The sequence below is a fragment of the Nicotiana attenuata genome, unplaced genomic scaffold (genome assembly GCF_001879085.1).
Source record: "Nicotiana attenuata strain UT unplaced genomic scaffold, NIATTr2, whole genome shotgun sequence".
Lineage (NCBI taxonomy): Eukaryota > Viridiplantae > Streptophyta > Magnoliopsida > Solanales > Solanaceae > Nicotiana > Nicotiana attenuata.
Genome location: NW_017672464.1, coordinates 179,087 through 189,624, shown reverse-complemented (window position 1 = coordinate 189,624; position 10,538 = coordinate 179,087).

Genomic DNA, 10,538 nt, shown 5'->3' with positions numbered 1-10,538 from the left:
CGGAATCAGATTTCCCACAATAACCACAACTTCTGCCCCAGTTTCCTTCTTTGGTGACTTTGGACTTTTATTTTGGTGTGACTGAACCTCAGAGAGAGGCTGCCTACTATACCATTTCATACTGTTTTTGTGAATTTGTACCCCTCCTATGCGCAATTATTTGTTTAATTCCTTTAAGCGATTAATTTCTTCTTCAAAAGCAAAACTGACATATCTTTCTTGTCTCCTTCCTTATACCTCTTTAAATTATAAAACTACTGTATTTATCGCTTTCTTAACGTGCAAATACATGTCAAGATGCTTTTAATTATTGCATAATCACGCTCAACATCATGCTCCACTCGTGCCAAACAAATACTATAAAAACGCTTGATGAGTGGTTGCGCCCTTCCTATATCATTAACCCCCTAAATTCGGAAAGGCTTATTTGCGGCAAAACTAGTCGATCAACGGTGCAGTCGACAGTTCCGTGCCTTTCCCCCTTGAGCTGTCCGCTCAAGGGTACAAGTCTAAAACCCCATAGAAACCTTACTCTATTTAAATTGCGCATGCATCATGGTCAAACCTAGCCGGGTCAGTTATGTTGTCCACGTAATGATCCTTTAAGATAGCCTTGTCCAAAAGTCCACTGGGTTTCCCTAAACCCAAACGGACATCATCACGCTCTGCGCATTTATTTGGAGAACTAAATGCTTCATGCTAATTTTGATGTTAAATAGTTGAGTCTGGTGGGGGTAAGGGCCTAACCTTGTTTGTCTTGCAGAATACGAGGCACGAAGTCCCCAGATTCGGCATGGTCACCAACATCCACCCAAGATTGCTAACTTGGTGGGAAGATTTACAATCTAGTGACAAAACCCTCATCAGAAAATATCTGGGTAATCTACCATCCCTCCTAGAGATCCAGCCTAAAAACTTGATAATAGAAGCTACTACCTTATTTTGGGATTGTGAAAGGGCCGTGTTCCGCGTTGGGAACATCGAGATGACACCTTTGCTAGAGGAGATAGGAGGACGGGCCGGTCTAGTGTGGGAAACCCCGGGTTCGCTAATGCCTGAGAACCGCACAGGCAAGGATTTCCTAAAAATGATGGGTTTGAAGAAGAATGCAAAATTAGTATGCCTAAAGGAACCTTTTGACTACCTGTATGAAAGGTACGGTCACAACAAATCATACCGTACCTACCATGACGAGTTTGCCATCACGTCCTTGGGACATATCCATCGTAGGGTATTCGTCTTCATGTTCTGCTTCCTGGGTCTGATCATGTTTCCAATGAAGAAAGGGAGAATCCATACTAGGCTGGCTATGGTAACCAAGACCCTAATAGAGGGGATTGGTGGGCAGACATTCAGCATTGTACCCATGATCATTGCAGACATATACCGAGCCTTAGAGAAATGTCAACGAGGAGCGAGACACTTCGAAGGCTGCAATCTACTACTTCAGCTTTGGCTCATGGAACATCTCCAAAAGGGAAAATACCGACAAGAAATTCAGCGAAGGGCCTGGGATGATCGCATCGCTTTCCACCATTCAAAGCGAATGAATTACATCCCTGACATGTTCGCTCAGCCTGAGAATGCCAAAGAATGGGTTGAGCTCTTTGATAATCTGATTGAAGAACAGGTTCAATGGATGTTCGAGTGGTTCCCGACCGAGGAATTCATCGCCCGATCCAGAGATGCACCTTTCCTGATACTGATTGGTCTAAGAGGAACATACCCTTACGTCCCTCTTCGAGTTATGAGGCAAGCAGGTAGGAAGCAAGTCATACCCACGATCGACAAAATAAGCCATCTTCGAGCTGACTTCCAAATTGAATATAGTCCCCACAAGTGCCAAGCCCAACACTGTGGCACTGTAAGATCGTAATGGAGAAAGACACCATCGAGCCAGACAGAAATCATGCCGGTTGTACCCCTTTCTATTCTGGTTGGTTGGAAGACAATTGGGATGGTCTGGGCCAGCCAGGGTTCGTTCGAGGCCATAGAATCATAGATGAGAAGGCCAAGGCACAAGTCAAGTACAACCAGCTGCGCAAAAGGATCCGTGAATGCGAGAGCGAAAACCGCGAGATACAAGAAGCTGATTGAGGAATGGAAAGACATGGCTATCAGTGCCAACAAAAGGCTAGGATACTTGGAGCGAGGCATAGTAGAACTGGAGGGAAAATTTCTCAAAAGGGTTGAAGACTGTCAAAAGGCTGAAGGGACCGAAGGTGGACATCTAGCCAGAGCATACCTGTTGCTGGGACTTCGCGAATTGGGGAAGCTGTTCGACGGAGCCAAGGATGTCGAATCTGGGGAAGGTCCTTCTGGGACCAAATAGATAGGAATTTACTTTAAGAATGTAATAAGGCCAATGTCCATTAGTGACTTTTATTTCTTGCTTATTTAGTGTCGTTTTGGGATTCACCTATATTAATCAATAAAATGAGGCATTTAGCATTAAAAGTTCTCCAAGTCTATTTGTCGCTAGGCCTACCTCGGGCACAAAGAGGTTCCCAAATTAGGACACGCTTTACATTCCCGCACTATGTGTTTAAATATTGCAATACTTTTTATAATCCTCACTAACTTGATTACCTTTTGTTTTATTTTGTTTTTATTATTCCCCTCCCCAAAGGTTAGTTCGTGCAACTCTAGCATCATCATCTTATTTCACTAGATCCAGGGGCCCTCCACCCACTCCTCCTCTTAGTCCCATTAAAGGCAAGGACAAAGGAAAGAATAAAATGGAAGATTTAAACAACATCAGGAAGGAGAACACAACTGAACGGGTAGAGGCCACTGATGGCCAGGGTATTCGGGTTCCTAACGAGAATGTGTCACAGAATTCCAGGAAGAGCTCGATCAGGTTCGAAATCTGGCAAATCTGTCATTTTCCCTCAACACCCCAGATATCAACTTCCCCAATGTTCAAAAACCTACACCTCCTCAAATATCCCAAAACAACAGAATCATCCCGTACCTCACCATCACGCTGCTCCACCAAAGAACCAATGTAACACCAGCCATACCCCAAACAACACCCCACTATTCATCCTAGAGCCTCAGAACTCCACAAACGACCATTTCCACACCCATACACCAGGCCACCATAACACTCCTATCTACGTGGAGACCATGCCACACTCCACCCAACCTATCTCATGCACACCTGAGTCTGATGAAAAGGATCTGCTTATCAGGAACTTGGCCGAGAAACTTAAGAAACTAACCAGCCGGATTCAGGGCGTTGAGGGAAGCAAAGGAATCGAGGGGCTGAACTATGAGGACCTTTACATACAGCCTGATGTCGAACTGCCTGAGGGGTACAACCTCCTAAGTTCGAAATGTTTGATGGTACGGGTGACCTAAGGGTCCATTTGAGGACATATTGCAACAAGGAGGTTGGAGTAGGGAATGATGAAAGGATCCGCATGAAGCTGTTCATGAGGAGTTTGAAAGGAGATGCACTATCTTCGTACATCAGCCAAGATCCCAAGAAGTGGTCAAGCTGGGTAGGCATGGCATCTGACTTTATGGAGAGGTTCAGGTTTAATATAGAGAACGCACCAGACGTGTTCTATATCCAGAATTTGAAGAAGAAGCCCATGGAGACGTTTCGCGAGTATGCTACTCGCTGGAGGTCCGAAGCTGCTAAGGTCAGACCCACCTTAGAAGAGGAGCAAATGAACAAGTTCTTTGTCCGGGCTCAGGACCCGCAGTACTATGAACGGCTGATGATGATTGAGAACTACAAGTTCTCCGACATTATCAAATTGGGTGAAAGAATTGAAGAAGGTATTAAAAGTGGTGTGGATACAAATTTCGAAGCCTTGCAAGCCACGAATAAGGCTTTACAGTCCGGCAGTGTGTCCAAGAAAAGGGACGCAGGGGCCGTGATGGTTGAACAAAGGGCCAAGTCTCCCCTTAAATACCAAGCTTACCCAACACCTCCACTCATATACCAGCCAACCCCAAATTACCAAGCACCCTCATACCAAGCTCCGCCACCAACTTATCAGTCATCTCCACCTCCTACATACCAATCTACTTCACCCAGATACTCCCAACCCGCTCATGTCTACAAAACCTATAATGCTCAACCATCCCATTATCAATCACCCCCTACACACCAAAATTTCCCTAGACCCCGACCTAATTTCGATCGCAGACCTCCAAAACAGTATACAACCATCGCCGAACCCATCGACCAGCTGTATGAGAGGCTCAAAGCTGCTGGTTATGTCACCCCCATCCCTGCTGCAACCCCTGAGAATCCTTCTCAGTAGGTTAACCCAAACAAGTCCTGTGCATACCACTCCGGCATGAAAGGGCACACCATCAATAAATTCCACTCCTTGAAAGACAAGATACAATCTTTGATTGATAACAAGATCATTGTGGCAAAGGAACCCGCTCCAAACGTCCGCATCAACGCTCTGCCAGACCATAAGGGTGGAGGTATTCACATGATCAAAGTAGAAAATGACTGGGATCCCGAGGGATCAATCGGGTTGATCGCAGAAGGTGACGACCCAAAGAAACCGACAATTACTCTCAATCCAAGTCATAGTCCAGATCCAACCGTCTGAGGACGCTAAGGTGAATATGTCTGTACCTCTTGAGTTTGAAGCAGCGCCATCCGCAAAGACACCGGCACCAATTGAAGTTGAATACGTGTCTCCGGCAAATGCACCCGCACTATTTGAGGTTGCAGTCTTGCCACCCAAGGCACATGTTCCATTCGAAGTGAGGATAGCGCGCCGATCCCAGTGGCGATGTCAACCATGCCATCATTCTATACAATGTTGTACCCTGGGACTATAAAGCCGAAGCGAGAAGGAAGGGCAAGGTCAAGATTGAAGAAACTGTCGCAACACAGGGTATGACAACAACTGGTAGAGTCTATACCCCTGAACATCTGGCTGAATCAAGCAAGCATGCCTCCAACCGGCCGACCCTCATTGAGACAGGTCCGGACGACCTTTGGAGGAAAATACAGGCCAAGGAATATTCGGTCATCGACCAGTTAAACAAGACGCCAGCATAAATATCCATTCTCTCTTTGCTGCAAAATTCTGAGACGCACAAGAATGCTTTGTTAAAGGTGCTAAATGAAGCGTACGTACCAAGTAACATCACTAGCGGGGAAGTGGCTAATATGGTAGGACAAGTTCTAGAGAGCCATAAGATCACCTTTTATGAGGACGAGCTGCCACCTGAAGGGTTGGGGCACAACAAATCACTGCACATCACTGTGCAATGCGAAGATTATTTCATCACCAGGATCCTGATCGATGGAGGTTCCAGTCTTAACATTTGTCCGCCGGTAACACTCAAGAAGTTGGGCAAAGGGCTGCATGAGATAAAGGATGGAGAAATCAATGTGAAAGCCTTCGATGGTTCTCAGAGGTCCACCATTGGTGAGATTAGTCCTGCAGATGGGACCAACCTGGTTCAAGGTCGATTTCCAGGTAATAGATGTACCAGCGTCTTACAACTTGCTGCTGGGACGGCCATGGATTCATGCTGCTGGGTTAGTAGCATCAACGCTGCATCAGGCAGTAAAGTTTGAATGGAATCACCAGGAAATGATCATTCATGGCGACGGTAGCAACCTTATATACAATCGCCAGACCATTCCGGCGATCGAGGAGAAGGAAGCTGGGTGGAGAAACTTACCACCACATTGAACGGGTCAATGCTATCGACAAAGACAAATGGTGGGATAGCAAAATCGAGAGTATACTGAGTTGGAGTGGGTACGAACCTAGCAAAGGGCTCGGCAAGAACCTCCAAGGAATATCTAAACCCATAAAACTCAAGAAACATGGCACTACCTTCGGTTTGGGATATGAATACACCTGGGAAGAGTTCAATAGCTGGTCGCCACCATGGCGCGGTCCTTACTACCCACTAGAGCAGCCAATACCGCATCTGGAGCAGACCTTCCAACAGGCCGACAATATTTATGGGTCAGATGAAGAAGAATCACTTGCAGCATTGAAGAACTTGTTTCTAGAGGACAGCAATATGGACTGTTGCATTATTCTCGAGGAGGAGGGGGAGGGGGAGGAAGGCCCTTCCATACAGGCTGTGAGCAGAAGGGCACATCTCAAGAATTGTACCATCGAGACAACCAAAGCCCGACAAGCCTCGAGGTAGCAAGGCTAAAACAAGCATTATTCACTATTTTATTTACTAAATGATTTTCTTTTCGCATTTTTCAATTCCCGCAATAAGATCTTTGATGTTCAAAACAGTTATTCAATTTATCAAAAGCATTTTTGAATTTTCTTATGAATTAATATTTGTTGCTATCGTTTTCTCTCCTTGCTTTACCAATACAACAATACTGTTACTTGTCTTGATGAACCAATGACTGTGGCATACAATGAGAAAACGCAACAAACGGACGTAGATTCAGAGGAAGATGACATACCTGACGAGATTGTCAAAGAAGTTGAGAACTTTGAGAACAGACCTAAGTCCAACCTGGACTAGACCAATATTGTCAACCTGGGAGATGCAGAAAACGTCAAGGAAACGCGAATCAGCATTCACCTATCGCCATCGGAGAAAAAAGAATACATAGAATTTCTAAAGGAGTATGAGGACATATTCGCCTGGTCGTATGATGACATGACTGGTCTGAGTACGTTTATTGTGGCTCACAAACTGCCAACCAATCCAATGTGTCCACCGATAAAGCAAAAGCTCAGAAAGTTCAAGCCTGATATGAGTTTGAAAATCAAGGAAAAAGTCACCAAGTAGATCAACGCTAAGGTTCTTAGGGTAGTAGAATACTCGACATGGTTAGCCAACATTGTGCCAGTGCCAAAGAAGGATGGAAGGTCAGAGTCTGTGTCGACTATCGGGATCTCAACCGGGCGAGTCCGAAAGACGACTTCCCTTTGTCAAATATACACATCCTGATTAACAATTGCGCCAAGCATGAGCTACAATCATTCGTAGATTGCTTCGCTGGTTATCATCAGATCTGGATGGATGAGGAAGATGCTGAGAAAATGGCTTTCATTACACGGTGGGGAGTAAACTGTTACAAGATGATGCCATTCGGCCTGAAGAATGCAGGGGCCACCTACATGAGGGGCATGACTACCATCTTCCATGATATGATACACAAGGAGATATAGGTATATGTGGATGATGTTATTATCAAATTCAAGAAGGCCACTAACCACATAGAAGATCTGAGGAAGTTCTTCAATAGACTGCGGAGATACAACCTGAAACTAAACCCCGCAAAGTGCGCATTTGGGGTTCCTGCTGGGAAATTGCTTGGGTTTATTGTGAGCCGCTAAGGAATAGAACTGGATCCATCGAAAGTCAAAGCCATTCAAGAATTACCACCGCCAAGGAACAAGAAGGATGTGATGAGTTTCTTGGGAAGGCTTAACTACATCAGCCGATTCATAGCACAATCTACAGTTATCTGTGAGCCAATCTTTAAGATGTTAAAGAAGGACGTCGCCACCAAATGGACCGATGACTGCCAAAAGGCCTTCGACAAAATCAAGGAGTACCTGTCAACACCACCAATCTTAGTCCCTCCTGAGCCAAGTAGACCCTTATTACTCTACCTTGCAGTGTTAGATGGAGCTTTCGGCTGCGTCCTGGGGCAGCACGATGAAACAGGGAGGAAGGAGAAAGCCATTTATTTTCTTAGTAAGAAGTTCACCCCGTACGAGGCCCGGTATTCTCTATTGGAACACACCTGTTGTGCTTTGACTTGGGTAGCTTAGAAGCTGAGACATTACTTCTGTGCCTATACTACATATCTCATATCGAGAATAGATCCCTTGAAGTACATCTTTCAGAATCCCAGGCCCACTGGCAATCTAGCCAAGTGGCAAATCCTGTTGAGTGAGTTCAACATTGTTTACGTAACTCAGAAAGCGGTCAAGGGACAAGCACTGGCAGACCACCTTGCCGAAAACCCCGTGGATGGAGGATTCGAACCCTTGAAAACGTATTTTCCTGATGAAGAGGTATCGTTCATAGGAGAAGACATTGCGGAATCCTACGACGGTTGGAGAATGTTCATCGATGGAGCAGCAAACTTCAAAGGAGTTGGCATAGGAGCAGTCCTAACATCAGAAACCGGTCAACATTATCCGGTGTCTGCCAAACTCAGGTTCCCCTGCACCAACAATATGGCCGAATATGAAGCCTGCATCTTAGGACTCAAAATGGCCATTGACATAAACGTTCAAGAGCTGCTAGTGATTGGAGATTCAGAATTACTTATACACCAGGTACGAGGAGAATGGGCAACCAAGAACTCCAAGATACTCCCGTATCTGCATCACGTACAGGAATTGAGAAAGAGGTTCACGAAGATGGAATTCCAACATGTTCCCAGAATCTAGAATGAGTTCGCCGATGCATTGGCTACCCTATCATCTATGATACAACATTCCGACAAGAATTTCATTGATCCCATTCCGGTGAAAATCCATAATCAGCCAGCTTACTCTGCCCATGTTGAAGAGGAAGCAGATAGAAAGACTTGGTTTCATGATATCAAGGAATATTTGGCAAAAAGAGAGTACCCGAAGCTTGCGAATCCTACTCAGAAACGCACAGTTCGAATATTGTCCAACAACTTCTTTCACAGCGGAGGAATCCTGTATAGGAGAACTCCCGATTTAGGATTATTAAGATGTGTCAACGCAAAATAAGCATCCAAGATACTAGAGGAAATTCATGCTGGGACCTGCGGTCCACATATGAACGGTTTTGTCTTAGCAAAGAAGATACTCCGGGCTGGTTACTTTCGGATGACTATGGAAACAGACTGCATCCAGTATGTCCGAAAATGCCACCGCTGTCAGATACATGCAGACATGATAAAGGTACCTCCAAGCAAGCTTAAAACAACAAGCTCACCGTGGCTGTTCGCCGCCTGGGGAATGGACGTTATTGGACCAATCGAGCCTGCCGCTTCCAATGGACACAGGTTTATCCTAGTAGCCATCGACTATTTCATCAAATGGGTCGAAGCAGCATCTTACAAAGCAGTGACTAAGAAAGTCGTGGTAGACTTTATCCGCGACCGCATTGTTTGTCGATTCGGAATTCCAGAGTCAATCATTACTGATAATGGCTCCAACCTCAACAGCGACTTGATGAAAGCTATGTGCGAAACTTTCAAGATCAAACACAAAAATTCCACAGCCTACATGCCTCAGATGAATGGATCCGTAGAAGCCGCCAACAAGAATATCAAGAAGATATTGAGGAAAACGATAGAGAAGCATAGACAGTGGCATGAGAAGTTATCATTTGCTCTACTGGGATATCGCACCACAGTCCGCACATCAACCAGGGCAACCCCCTATATGCTGGTTTACGGTACAGAGGCTGTCATTCCCGCTTAGGTAGAAATTCCTTCCCTAAAGATCATGCAAGAAGCTGAGCTCGATGACACAGAGTGGGTAAAAAGTCGTTATGAGCAACTAGCCCTTATAGACGGAAAGAGAATGAATGCAGTCTGCCATGGTCAACTCTACCAGAACAGAATGTCCAGAGCCTTCAACAAAATAGTCAAGCCAAGACAATTCACACCGGGGTAGCTGGTGTTAAAGAAAAAATTTTCGCATCAAGATGAAGCCAGAGGGAAGTTCTCTCCCAAATGGAAGGGTCCATACATGGTTCACCGGGTTTTGATAGGAGGAGCCCTCATACTTACAGAAATGGACGGGGAAGTCTGGCCGAAGCCGATCAATTCAGATGCAGTCAAGCGTTACTATGTGTAATCTTTATGCTTTCCTTATATGATGTAAATTGAACTATGCCTGACCTGATTCCCGTTTAAGAGGGGATACGTAGGCAGCCCTATGGGTTCGGTCACAATTCAATAAAAATTTCATTTCCCCCCGCAATCGGAAACTGGGGCAGAATTTTGAGGAGGACCCTCAAAATTCCGAAGTAATTTCAGCCGATCGCCGCACGAGCAACAGTCAGAAATGTCAACCCATCAAATTGGGGCAGTATTTTGAGGAGGGCCCTCAAAATTCCATAGCAGGAGAGATTGCAATGTCCTGAACTACGTCACAGTCGTCGGTTCATCTAAAAGCTATTTTTAATTTATGTCATACTTTTACAAAATCATGCATGTTTATTATTGAAACCGCTTTGTTTAGCAATGCTACCCCAATGATACAAACGGTATCACCAGATCAGAGCCAAACGAGTCAAGCAAAGCCAGCGAGGACACGAAATAACCTCCCCCTTACAAAACTCACGATTTTTCTTTGAATGCAGGCACTAGGATTGCGAAATCCTTAAACATATTGTACGTCCGTGGGACAAACATTGTTCAAAAATACGATTCTCAGAACCATTGCACTTGCTGATATTTGATATCAGCACATACCAGTGATGTTCCGTATGTCACAATGCTCCCAGTAATCACAACGCCGCAATCTGCTATCAGCTAAGAAAACTCTACTGTCATTTGCTATCTTATTTCTTGCATAAGGCTACTATTCTGCCTTCCGATATTAAGCTCTACCTCCATC